Here is a 14,254-nt window from a genome sequence, read left to right as displayed (position 1 = left end):
TTTTCATGTTCTAGTCTTAAACTGCAGAAGACTTTTTCAGGGGGGGCTGAAGTTCATAATGTTAGTGCTTTAAGAAAAGAAATGTTTCTCTGTGCTGCAAACATCATTCATTCCTATCCTGCTTTTATGTTAGCGTAGCCTCTAATCTACAAGTATCGGAGCAATAAATCTGCCTCACAACCTTTGAAGGTAGATAAGTATGATGGCAGAAAACAAAAATAGCGAAGGACTTTTTGCCAACAGTGATAGTAAGGATTAGAGTGAAGATGAGAGTTCTTGATTCAGGCCTGCAGCCAGGGTTAAACTCCTACTAAAAGACGGTAATAGTGTCCTGTGTACGGTACTGGCAATGCTGGCCACTATTTCCTAATAAAGGATTCTGTTTTTTTGCTTGGAACAAAGCCAAAACTTTAGTTCTTCCTAAGACTTTGTTTTATCTGACTGCTTTTTTATATCTTAATTTTAACTTATTCAAAGAAAGAAAAATAATCTTATCCCATATCAGAAGCTGCTTCGTTGTGTTTTTGCTGTCCCATAAATAACCCTTCTAAGCGGTAGCTGAAGCAAACACTGCAGTTCCTCGATCACAACAGTGTTGTCATATTGACAGTAGCACTGTCCTGCTGTGGTGTTGATGTGCAGTGTTTAAATTGCCGTACATTGTTGGCTGCTCATCTCCCTGTGCTGATTGCTGCTAGATGCCAGCCTCGTCTTTTTGCATTTGGAACTGATGCCTGCAATTCTTAGTCAGTTCAACAGAGGAAGAAGCATTGTGAGACAAGAAAAAAAATCATGACCCTTGCTCAGCTTTATTACTAGCACATCCCAGAGGAGGACATATGCTATGCTGGACTGATGCTTGGGTATGCTGCAGTGGTCTTGCATGTGGCTTTGAGAGATGATTCATATGAAGACAAAGGTATCTGTCTGCATTCCTCCCATTGGAACCATCTGTTAGTACCTGTGGAAGATCCCATGTCAGCATGTTGTACATGAGGTAGCAGTTGGACTTCTGCAACTTTACAAGATGCTTCTTGCTATTCCTGTCCTCAGACTTTGTGTCTGTAATTCTCTAAAACTCAGTTGTGCATTTATTTCGCATGTGTCCCATTTCTTAAAAACCCAGTACGTATACTTAAATTTCTAATATCACAGGCTAATGTTATGGAAGTCATTTTACATCTGTCCATGTAGGCAATAGTACACACTGTCGTGTGTAAATTAAAAGAGAAACAAGGGGAGAGCAGTGGAATGACACACACACTGCTTTGAAATAGGCATCTGAGCCTACTGCTAACTTTTACTGGAAACCACTCAAAATTCCTCTCTGAAATAACGTTGGAAAATCAATTGCTTTTATCCATTTTTCTATAGGAAAAGCAGAAGTGGTGTGCTGCAGTTGATGTTTATCTTGTTTCAGTATGACTGGCTTTTTCATTTTCCAAGAAAATGGTCCACATATGACTTCATCCAGCTTTTGTATTTCCATTCTGGGAGTACTAAGCATTGTAGGCCTGGTGGGAAATAAGCTAGTTGTATAGTTTCATACCCACTTATGGTGGTCTTTATGTATCCACTTTTTTTCAGTCTGAAAATCTGCTTTTATTGTTGTTGCTTCTGCTTCACATTTATTAGTTTGTGGCTTCTGCTGATGTCCTTTCTTACATCCTTTCATACAGCTTTTTGTGTGTATATATATATATACATTTTCAAGTATCCTCTGACTTCTTGGCCAACCTCTATCCCACTAGACAAGCTCATTAAAAGCAAAGCTAAAAGAAGCAGTTTAACTGCAGTAAAGGTTAACATACTCTGGTATGTTAGCATGTTCAGTGCTGCTTTAGCAAGTGTTTTCCTGGTATCCAGGCTACCTATTTTATGGCTATTCAGCTGGAGGTGCTGATGGTTGGTAACACTGTTTTATAAACAGTACAAGTCAGTGTGAACAACCCCAAGAAACAAGTACATCTTTGAAATGTGTGATGCTGCTGGCCAAAGAGTAGACAAAGTGGCCTTTCATTCAAAGTTAGAGATAGGCCTGTACTGACTTAAACGTGAACTGCAGTTATTTAGGAAAATAGCATCTAGATGTTTCTTTTGCTACCTAAAAGAATCTTTCAGTTGAGTTCTGTAATTTATAACAAAGATAGTGATAGAATTTATATCATGCTTCTTTCACTATTTTCCACAAAGCAAGACTTTATCTGGCACAATGATGACCCCTTAAAATTAGTATTTCTCAAGAGTTCAGTGTCACTCAGCAATAGTCACTTGTATTAGAATGTCTAGAAACAGAAAAAAAAAACCCAAACTGTTTTCAGTGGCAGGTCATCTGTCTATCAAATACTTTTCCTCCTGGCATGATGTTCTTAAGGACTGTGGAGATGCTACAGGGAGATTGGAGGATTGAACCACCTGGAGTTCAGTCTATGTACCCTGGACCTACCATATTTCTAAACCTCCTTGGCTTGCTCTTCCAGAGTTGAACTCTTGAAGATGCTGCCCCCTCATGCTTTTATTGCAACAGTTCACACTCTATTTATGATGTGAGGTAATGTGAGACTGTCTTTTTTTTTAAGAACTCCAAACTGCCACAGATTGGAACATTAACTGCAGTCATGTACCATCTGTTGTTGTCTCATGGCCATACGGGCATGTTCCTGAAGGTCCCCTGTGTCAATATCCCATGTTTGATAGGTAGAGAGATTTAACTATTTGTTGATGAAGCACCTGTGTATTAATATCTTTTTAAAGCAAGTGATTGTCTTGCTTTAGAAGGAGATTTCCCTGTATCACACGCTGCTTTAATTCAAACCATTGTTGTAGCAGGTATTTTAGAGAAAAAACTTGTAATTTGCCAGGCATATTAAATGTTCATTGATTTCAAATTCATAAGACTCAGAGTTACAGAATATAGCTGTATCCACAACCAATGTATTTCTGTAGTTATTGACTTTCTCAAAATGCTATTTCACTAATAAGAGCAAATGTTGTTCCATAAAAAGCAAGGAGCTTATGTTGATCCCTGTAATTACTCTTTAAACAGATGGAACATACACGTCCAGCTCATTTCAGAAGCCCCAGGCACAGCAGTTTTGCAGTTATGAGGATTTAGTCTCACTTCCATGAAAAGGAATGGCTATAAAGATAATTTGTTAACTCTTCTTGATCCCTACTGCACAGCAAATGTATTGTTGAAGGGACATGGAAAGCCTTGGAAAAGTAGCTAAATAGAAATGAAAGCTGCACAAAGTGCCCTGGGCACTGAAAAATGCTCTTTTTCAATGTCAGCCATTCCCAGTGTGAAGCTTTCGGTGCTGTGATGGCTGTACTTTGAGGCAGGCCAGCCCTAGTGAGTCAGCTTTTCTGGCCAGAATCCCACATGGATCATTAGCAAGTAATATCCAAAAAAAACCTGGAAGGCAAAGGTTTAGTCTCACACTGTACAAAAGCCATCTATTTGGGATCAAGGTTTATCTACTACTGCATGGAATTAGCCTTTTATTGAATATAAAAGTCTCATTTGAAGCTTGTCTGATGATTTTTATCTGCAGACTGTCGTTTGTTGGATCTCAACAAAAAACCTGTCGGGTCGTGTATTAATTGAAGCATGACAAGCAACTGATTTTCTCATGGATGATGGCAAAAAGGCAACAATTTAAAGGCTACAGTTGCTAATTTGGAACTAAACTGAAAGATAGGATCTGGATTTCTTTCTTTTGGCTTGTACTTTATCACTGGGATTTCTGAAAGCAGCTGGAACTTCTGCTAAACAGAAACAGGCTCTGTCTGGCTTCAGCTGATGAGATGTTGCACTGCCTGTGCCAGCTGAGCCCTGTGTCCCAGAGGAAGAGTTCTACCCTGTGGGAGGGCACATGGTGGTAGTGCCTCCTGTCCTTCTGGCTCTGCCAGAACAAAACCTAACTTTCTGTGGGAGTCCAGGAGAGGATGCCCAGAATTTCTGCACTCTTTTTTTGCTCTGGCAACAGCATCCTCCTTTCTGAGCTGCCTCTCTGCCACAGGTACTGTTGCATACCCCAGGGCTGCAGCTACCTCTTTCTATGATCTCCTTTCTCAGTTTCCATTGATACAGGAGTAGGGTAGGCACAACCTTGCTGGTGAAAAGGTCAGTGTCCTCTTGCACCTATTCACTTCCCACTGATTTTGGTGAGAAGGCACACCCAGAGAAGAACTGCCACTACTTAAGGGTTGGATTTGATGATCTTAGAGGTTGTTTCTAATGGAAATGATTGTATGATTCCACATAACCATGAAATAATAAACTAAGCTTAGTTGGTTCCTGTAATACATACCTGTACATAATGAGTCTTTTCAGATCAAGCACTCACCTCAGTCCGTTTCTCTTGTCTTAGGTATTTTATCAAGTATTCACCAAAGAATGTCTGTAGTGGGATGTAGGAAGTCCACATAACAGAAATCTTCTGCCCTCTCACTCTTGCAGTAAGTTCTTGTGCATTGCAAGGTCTTTCTTGGGCAGTGTGGAAATGGATGTACATGGGGATTTACATGTTTGTAAATGGCATTTTGGCATGGGTGAAAGTGTCAAGGTTTATGCTAAAAACTAAATAATACAGCAGCTGTGTGATAGTGCTTGGCCCCAAGGCCAGGCCCTCTCTAGTTTACTCCTACAGACATGTCTGCAAGTCCTGCAAGACTGATAAATGCATCCTGAAGGAAGCTGCACAGTGACTGTTGAAACCTCAGTGAAGCTCTTTCCAATAGCTCCTCTCATTGTAGTCATCCTGTTCAGTATCTAATGACTGTATAATTTGAATTCCAGGAAAGTTGCTCCAAAGCCTAATCCTGTATTTATGGAAGAAAGGTGACCTGGAAGCCTCAGCAACTTGAAGTTTCATTTAGGTTTATCTCAAGACTCTTACTAATGAAGAGAAAGCTGCCAGCTGTCTCCTGAAAGGAAAGGGTGTCCTTTGAAGGGAAAATGGCTTTGGACAGGTGATATGCAATAGAGCTGAGCTAGTGGAAGTAAGAACTGCCCTTGGAGATTGTGTATATCGTATTCTGTAACCCTCTGCTGACAGGGCAAGAGCAGTCTGCCTCAGTTTGCCCCTCAGGAAAGTGTTTGAGATAAACTGCTCACATCTCCAGGGACTGTGTAAGATGCTGGAACCTGTGTAAGATTATATGAGGAAGAGGAAGATGATGCCATGGGGGCCTCACCCCAATACAACCTGAAGAAATTGAGTTCTCACTCAAGCAGTCAACTGGCTACTCTCTTGTGAGACTGTTCTCTAAGGAGGAGGAAAGAAAACTCACGATAAACATGGCTATCTTCATGCTGCTGACGTGTCCCAAGGAGACACTTTATTATGCTAATGATGAAATAAGGTGATACTGCTTCTTCTCTCCTTCTGATGTTTTCAGCAGAGAGCAGGTCTGCTTCATCTGACTTTTGCTCATCAAGGGTTTTGGGACTTTGTTGGTGAAGAAGTATTGTAGCCATATGGACTTTGATTTTGCAGAGTCTGAAGGCAGTAGTACCTATCAGTTGTTCAGATGGATTTGTTTAATCAATCAGATTAACTTGTGAGAGTGAGAGGACAGGTCTTGCCTTCCACCTCTGTGGAATCTGGTAATCAACCTCTGTGGAATAATTTGTATGCCAAGAGGAGTAGTAAATTATATAAGATTTGAAATAGTATATAATTTAAGATTTGCTGAGTCTGTATTCTTTTCTAGGGAGTAAAATAGGTGTTACAAAAGAGAAGGCTTTGTGCAAACTTGAGAATTAATTGGAGATGAAAGCAAAACCAGAAACATTCTGACATTTCTTGTCATACTTCCACCCTGTGATTTCAGTACTGCTTTCAAAGCCAATGGGGCTTGCTAATGTTAGGGTTCTGCTGGTTTTGCTTTCTCTTTTGGAAGTTTTGCACTATTGAAAAGTAGTGTAGAACAGTAGTTGTACTCTAGCCTTTCAGATCAATTTATTCAATCACATTCTTCAAGTATATAACCTAGAAGGAAGCTTTTGTATGGATTAGCAGTCCTTAGTCCTTTTAAACACTGATTTAGTGGAGAACCGAAGTGTGTACTTAATTAAACACAGTGGTAGTTCCCTTTCAGTCATTAGGACTATTTGTGTACTGAACTTCATGGAAGTGTTCAATCACTTATCCAGATCAGGATCATAAATAGTAGCTCTTTGACATGGCAGCAAAGTACATTAATGCCAGCTCTGATCTTTCCTTGTTCACATCTTTATCCTGTTCATGCATACTTTCTGCAGTCAGTAATTAGAACCTCTACATGTCTGATCCTTTCTTGAGAAGCTTCTTTGTCCCTTGGGGTTTAGCTAAGCAATATTTTGTCACTCATTCAAGTAATTTCTTCTTATTAAAAATAAAAACCTGATTTTTTTTCCCCATGTTCTTTGACCTCAACAAAATTGCATGGTTATACTTCAAAGCAGAATGTGGCTTTTGGCCTGCTATTTCATCCCCTAAATTTTGCAATTGCTTTTAATTTCACATATATACTGTGACAGAGGAATAGTAGGCTCTTCTGTCTTGTGTACTGCTAGTTAAGAACCAACATCAGATAGGAATCAGATGTTCTCCAAAGCTGGGGCTAAGTGTCCCCAGTCCCTTCCCATGTAGTCTATGCATTATTCACAGAATCACAGCATGGTTTGGGTTGGAAGAGACCTTAAAGACCATCTCATTCCACCCCCCTGCAGGGGGGGACCTCCCACTAGATCTGGTTGTTCCAGGCCTCATCCAGCCTGGCCTCGATCACCTCCAGGAAGCAGTAGGATACTGCGGCTCACCCGTGAGCTTCTTGCAGTGCTGACACACACATACAGCCCCAGCTGCTGGCAAAGCACAGGTCCTGGCTACCAAAGAGCCCCTGGAATCCATCACATGGCTGTTCCCTTTAGCTACTGTGCCCAGCAGGGCTGCGGTCTCTGAGGTCCAAACAGACCTAAAACCATTGCATCAAAGACAACCAACCTTTAAGCAGAGATAGTTGGGCATCATTTATCTCATGCTGCAATTGAAGGCAAGATGTTTTGCAATGTCCTAAATAAGTTTACATGGGCAAGGGTAATCCCTATACTTTCTGACCATTATCTGTCTGACTGACCAATCTTTTAATTTTTTCTAATGCTGACTTCTGACATAATTTCCTATGTTTTTACAAATTGTGATAGAAAGGAAGAAGATGGCAGAAATGGCCCCACAGTTATGCCAGAGCACAGGCATGTGGGGGGTAGCCCATCCAGGCACCAGCTCCAGTTCCTGAGGCCAAGGTGACCAATCCTCCATAAAGAGATAGGGAATTGCCCATGTTAGGGCACTCTTTCCCCAAAGCCACGGCCTAGACTCCACAGAAACTCTGTTCCAAATCTCTAGTTCAGTTTTCAGAGCCTGTTCTTATTTGCTGGGTGTTGTTTGTTTGGTTTTTTTTATGTGGGATAATTGCATTTTTAATCTCACCCAGAAAAATTGTTGAAGTGGGACTTTTGTTAAGAAGATTAAAAAAAGCCCTGAAGAAGGCTCAGCTGAAATCTAAAGGGTTAACAGTTGGGTATGTAACAGGCATCCACCTGCATATCTCTATACTAGAGACACAGTTTAAGAGCAGAATCAGATCTTAAAAAAGATCCAGCCCATTCCTTGAACATATTTATTCCAGTCATTTGATATTATTCTGAAAACCTCACAGAATCACAAATTTCACTAGCATTTGTGCAGTTGCCTGCAGGCTCTGTTCTGCAGTTTTTTTCCCAGGATTTCCCATAACTAAAATGTCTCATTAGGTTACTGTTTGCCCTTTTCATGTAAGTTGAATGCAGGCCTTAAAAAAATAAATAAGAAATTGAATGCCTCAGGCCATTTGAGAGCTGTAATTATGTCCTCCTTTCTTTGAAGGGATAGCAGCTCATACAGGAAACTTGATCCAAAGTTCAGAGAGGGTATTAGAAAGGCAAGGAATCTTGTTAGCCTTGTATGAGGGTGTAGATATGCAGGTGTGGATTTATCTATGGGTCAGTACAGTGTCCATATGTTGCAGCCTTGACATAGACTTCTCTCTCTTAAATACAGCAGCTTGCAGAGTTAAAGAAAAGACTTTGGGAATGAAATTACAGGAAGAATAAACATTGGTGTCACAAACTGTTCACAGAAGAGGCTTTCAAGTCCACTAGAGGGATTTGCATGTCCAGTTCCTATTCCTTCTAACAGGAAGTATGTGCATACCCCAATGGCATTGAGAATCTCAGCCTCTGCTTGTATTTATGTGGAGCTTCTCTATATGTGACAATATGTTTTACATATGCAATCTTTCACACGTGCATGTTGCCAAGCTGAAATTGTCATGTTACTGTAGTGCTTCCTCCCATCATTGTGATGTCTGTTTTATTTTGGGAGGGGGAAGGGCTATGGTGTCAAACTAAATAGATGCATCTTGTTTACTGCCCCTAAATGTATCTTGTTTTCTATAGGAAGTGATTTTGTTTGCATGAACAGTAGAGGCAAGAGTAGAAACACGATAAATCACAGCCAGCTTCGGTAAATTTAGTGTTGTTAGTGTTTGAATAGTAAAGGAAAAGAACACAGACAAAAATGAATTGTTCAAGTTTTGCTGTATAAGCCTGTAGCTCTGTAGAAGTGTCCATAAGTTGTAAAACTTTCAAGGAACATCAAGAACTACTGGAAAAACAGCTGAAAGAAATTCTGTAAATATGGATCAACTTGCAAATAGATGCCAGTGTTGCATAGTGACCAGCTTTCTTTGTTATTCATTACCTGAGTGATATTGCTGTCTTATATTAAGATGATGAATCAGACTTTTTTTTCTCTTTTTAAAATATATATAAACCACTCGGGTTGTTTAGTCAAAGCGTCCTGTTTTGCTGCGAGGAAAATTTGGTGTGTTTCTGGTGCGGCAGTGATTGTGCAGTGCAAAAGAGGCTTTGGGCAGCTTCACTGGAACATTTTGCTAGGGAGATTTACCAGTAATTTGGTAGAGCCTGGGTCAACATCTGGGAAGATTATATCCACTTCAAGAATTAAAAGCAGCAGCAAGAAACCAAAGCCTATTGTTTTTAACTGTCTTGTTCCACTGCCCACAGTTTTAGTACAATCTGAGTGTAACACCCAGTGTGCTCGTCAGGCGGTCGTGCTTGGTGCTTCCTTCTCAGAAGTCCTAAAAGGATGTTACAGCAGAGGGCAGTAGGAACCTACCTCTGCTTAAAGTTGTTTTGGATCACAAGCATGCAAGTATCTGTTTTCTCCCCACTCTTTTTCCCTTCTTTAATGATATTCAAGGACCAGATAAAGCTTAGAGATGGGACCCACTGCAACTGTTGTCACTGTATTTGTCATGGCGAATACAAGGTGTGTGTTTGTAGCTCCATTTCTAGTCAGTGAACTGACTCTCAAGATTTGATGGATGCTGCAAAAAATCCACGCCCAAGCTGATGGCAGCAATTGGGCAATTTTTATCTCAATTCAGAATCCTTTAACAGTTGGTAGAAGGGAAATGATGTGACAAATTATACAGCTTATCATCACGCATATCTTCCTGATAGTTGCTGAAATATCTTACTGTTCTGGAATGCTGTTTCTTAATTTCCCAGTACAATAGCTAGGATTTGAAAACCAGAGACTTTAAAAGTGCATGCATTTAAGGGAGGGAGAAAAAGCCAATGGTGCAAAGTAGCCTCCATCTTGGAACCTTTCAGATCCACACAGCATGATGATGTCAACAGTGCCAGGATTACCTTCCCCTCTGTGCATCTCCTCACTGTGGTCTTTGCTCCCCCTCAGCATCTTCTGCCAGTGCTCAGAAGCCACTGTAGTTCACCTGGATTTGGTTGCCATTTTCTCCTGTTAATTCAAGTTGGTGTTCCAGTACTGTAAGCCACCTGAGTAGGTTTGGGATTTCCCTGCTATCCTGTTTTTATTTCCTGAAGGGGGACATGCTCATACATGTTCTTCTCTGGTTCAGCAGCCTTGTGTCTCGGCAGCAGGCGCAGCTGTCTCTGAGCATAATGCCAGTTCAGAGCAGAGAGCAGCAGAGGCTTTGAACTTGCTCCCTCCTTTAATTGGAAGTAGCCCGGATCTGATGAGCTTCCAGATAACATTGCAAAGCTCAGCTTTCCCCCGCCCCCGGCTTCTCCAGGCGTGTGAGAGTGTAGGTGTGTGGGAAGGAGGGAGTTGTCATTGTGAAGAATTGTTCAGGAGAGTGGGGAATTACTCATTTCCTACTTTACTGGTGAGGATCTGCCTTATGTATTGCTACACCTAGGATGTATTTTTAACTGTCCTGTGGTAACTATAGCATACGTACAGATGGACCTACTGAAGGATAGATAAAACATACTACGAATTACATAGACTGTGCACAGGGATACTAGGAATGTGGCTGGCTGTAGAAGTACCTAGCTCTTGCAGTCACTCATGTTTTAAATTGAGACAATACTAGATAGTCTGGTTTCTTTTTTATCTTTTTTTTCTTCCTTTGTTTGCCTATACGCTTGTAAAGGATAGGCTGAAATCAGGACTCACGTAGCAGAGGTATTCACAAAGTGGGTTGCTTCTGAGGCCAGACCAGTCCCATCTGTAAAGGACAAAGGCTGCTCACTGCATGGTTGTTCAGAGCTATTCAAGGATGGAAAACGCAAGGAATCGTAGAGGTGAGCTGCAACTTCCGAAGATCCCTTATATCTTGTTCTGGTGCTTTTCTTTCCCTATTACTCAGATTAAGTCCATGCCAGGTGAAGTCCCATTTTGGGCAGAGAACTGTCTTGTAGGATAAGCAGCAGGAGGGGGATACAGGGTAATGAGTTAGTAAGGTATATTGCTTTGGTGATGTCTGCAGCTTTCACATTAACTCTAGCATTGCATTACTGCAGCTCCATGTTCAGAGGAGCCCTCTGTGCCATGCTGTAGTGCTGCAGGGGATCATAGAATTCTTGAATGTTTGCCTGCTTCTCTGAGAGTTGTGCCCAGGATGCTCTGATACAGGAAATATCCACTAGGTACTGGGTGGAGAACACACATCTCCCTGGGCTATCTGTGCTTTCAAAGCTAAATATTCCTGCAAAATTCCTTTTAGAAACTGTTTTCACTATGCCTAGCTATAAAGATTGCTTTTTAAAAGCTATATTAAAAGGCACTCAAAATTGACCACACAATGATTAAGATCACGGTAACATAGGTACTTAGTTAATGATTGTTCCCCTAAAATATAATCAGGTGGACAGATAAACATGTATTGAAAACATCTATAAGTCCAAATTTCAATGCTTATACCTGAAGTAACAGCAAAGGGTGTAAAACAGACCTGTGCAGTTTTACTAAGTCCTTTCTGCTTTGTCAATATGATTTTTAGTGTGAATACTTGCCCTAGTTCTGTTCACGTCTTTTTAGGGGAGACCAGAATCACTGAAACTCTGCAGCGAAAAGCTAAACCACATTATTCTTATCTAATTCAGAGCCCTGCATATGTTGCGTGGTACCACTGAGGTAACTCCTTTTCCATCAAGTCATGCTGCAGTGGTACCTTGTTTATGTTTAATTATGTGCTGTTTATTAACTGAAAACAGTGAAAACAATCAGCTGTTCAGGGAACAGGAGCAAAATTACTAAAGCAAAACAGCTGAAAATTTTCAAGCAAACAGGTTTGGTGTTGGAAATTGTATTTCACATGCACAGACACATTCAGCTTAAAATTCCAAGGAAAGTTTTTGAACCTTTTTTTAAATTTGACAAGCTAAAAGCCTCTTGTTCCAATTATAATTTTAGATGTTGCATACAGTCTAAGTTGGTACAAAGCACTTTGAAAAAAAATTTCAGTATTTTATTTTGCCATTTTTTGTATTTTTAATTATAAAGCAAACTTGAATGTTTTGACATCTTCCAGAGAGGATGGAAAGCCTGTTTTGAAGTTTGTGTTGCCTGAGGTTGGTCAGTATCTTATGCAGACATGAGATCAGCACCCTACACTGTTGGGCGGAGGGGTTAGATTGCAGGAGTTAAGAGAAACTAGAGAAATAAATATTCACATCGAAGCTGCACAGCCTGTCTATTTTAGCCTTGGTTAGGCTTTAATGGATGGCTGTTTGAATGTGCCTATCTCTAGCTGCATCTGAGCCAGAGGAGTGTCAGAAATGTTAAAATTCGTAGTGCAGGGTGTTACGACTTCATCGTTATTGGGCCTCCCCACATGGTGGAAGTTTTGAGTTTTGATCAACTGTTACTGATACAGACATTTAGGAAAGATTCAAAGAGGTTTCAAAAAAGACAGGATTGATCCAAACACAGGGAGAAGCAGATTAGAGCACCCAACTATTGAGGACCAAGATAATTGGCTTCATTCTATATGCTTAGAATACAGTAGCCTAGGGGAAATAATCCTGTTGCTATAAAAGGAGAGAAGTGCTACATTACCTGATAGGTCTGGTTTTCAGTGTCTGAGATCCACAGTCAGCCCTCTTCAAAGTGGTAAGGGATGAAAAAGGAAAAGCAGGAGTGGTTACCTGGTTCCTCCTAGTGGGCATGAATTGAGAGGAATTTGGGCACTGTCAGTCTTTGAGGACTAAACTGCTAAGCAGTAAACTCTGTGTCCTAGTTCATTCTCTGGTCTGCTCCTGGCAGAATTGCTGAAATGTTACTGGCTGGATTTGTGACAACACAGTTGTGGCAGTACCCATAAGGAAAAGTACTGAGGCAGTGATTTGTCACACAGGTCACTTAAATATCCTTAATAAGAAGCTTCTGGCACATGATTGAGAGAAGAAAGTAGCAATACAATTGCTTCTTTATATTCAACTGATGTTTCCCAAATTAAGTAGTAAATTCTTAACACCTACACCATGAGCTAATCTTCCCTGCAGTACCATCCTCTGCTATCTCAGAGTAGTCATGGTTATTACTGTTACAGGAATACACAGGTGTGTGAGGATCGAGGTGTGCAGCACACACAGCAAGAGGGGCCACCCAATGGTAAGATTCAACCTAAAATGGAGTGGTTGATACCCCAGAGGGCTGTGCAGCCCTTCAGAGGGACCTCGACAGGCTGGAGAGATGGGCAGAGAGGAACCTCCTGAAATTCAACAAAGGGAAGTGCAGGGTCCTGCAGCTGGGGAAGAATAACCCCATGGACCAGCACAGGCTGGGGGCTCAGCTGCTGGAAAGCAGCTCTGCGGACAACAACCTTGGGGTCCTGGTGGGCGACAAGGTGTCCGTGAGCCAGCAGCGTGTCCTGTGGCCAGGGAGGCCGGCGGTGTCCTGAGGTGCACTGTGGGATGAGCACTGCCAGCCCCTCTGTTCAGCCCTGGTGAGGCACACCTGGAGCGCTGTGTCCAGTTCTGGGCTCCCCAGTACAAGAGAGACATGGAGCTGCTGGAGCACGTCCAGCGGAGGACAACAGAGATGATTAAGGGACTGGAGCATCTTTTTTACCAGAAAAGGCTGAGGGAGCTGGGCCTGTTCAGCCTTGAGAAGATGCAACTCAGAAGGGACCTCATCAATGTCTTTTAGTATCTGAAGGGGAGTGCCAATGCTGCCTTGTTGGGGCTACCTAAAAACTGAGGGTAGATAAAATTGAGAGGATAGAAGTGGGTATTTATTGAAGGGCCTTCAACAAGGTACACTTATGGGCAGACAGAGCCCTAGGGCTACACCCAAAATGGACAACAGGTCATGAGTTTTTCACACTTTTGTAAGTTTGGTCCATTTGCATATTAGGGTTAATTTTCCAATTACAATTCCAGGTAATGAAGTAATTACTCCAAGTTTGTTCCCCTCTTTTTAGTGGCATGTTTACATATTCTGGGGCCTGGGACAACAAGGTGTCCTTGAGTCTCAGGCCTTGAGAAGATTTGTCATGTCTAACCAGAATGGGAGAACAGCAGCTAACAGGCTGTAAGGAGTTTTAGAGTTACACACTAGAGCAGTACAGGATCTGAAAAATATAAAAGCCAAAGTCCTAAGGCATCATTCCCCCCCTTCAGCGGCTTGACAAGACCTCTACCTTGTTGAGTCTCTGTTCTAAATATCTACTAATAATATGTATCTAACAGCAGTATATATCTAACAACAGTATATATAAACAAGAATTATAATTGCAACTACTATGAACAGTAGTAGAGGATGGAGGCAGGCTCTGCTTGGTGGTGCTGAGTAATAGGATGGGAAGCAATGGGCACAATGAAACACAGTGTTTCACCTGAACATGGGGAAGAACTTCTTTACTGTGTGGGCGA

The 14,254-nt window shown here is 41.4% G+C and overlaps 1 long non-coding RNA gene across 1 annotated transcript in view; it reads left to right on the top strand.

Moving 5' to 3' along the window:
- Positions 1 to 9,586: 9,586 nt before the first annotated feature.
- Positions 9,587 to 14,254, top strand: part of LOC121675782 — a 48,897-nt gene continuing 44,229 nt past the window's right edge. Inside the window, exon 1 of the long non-coding RNA XR_006020216.1 lies at positions 9,587 to 10,681. This is a non-coding gene — a long non-coding RNA (uncharacterized LOC121675782). The remainder of the gene's footprint in view (positions 10,682 to 14,254) is intronic.

The sequence above is a fragment of the Corvus kubaryi genome, unplaced genomic scaffold, assembly GCF_017639235.1.
Source record: "Corvus kubaryi isolate FWS band 111438036 unplaced genomic scaffold, C.kubaryi_AGA036_p1.0 76, whole genome shotgun sequence".
In the NCBI taxonomy this organism is placed as follows: Eukaryota; Metazoa; Chordata; class Aves; order Passeriformes; family Corvidae; genus Corvus; species Corvus kubaryi.
Note: the sequence above shows the minus strand (reverse complement) of the source record. Positions and strands in the feature narration are given on the sequence as shown.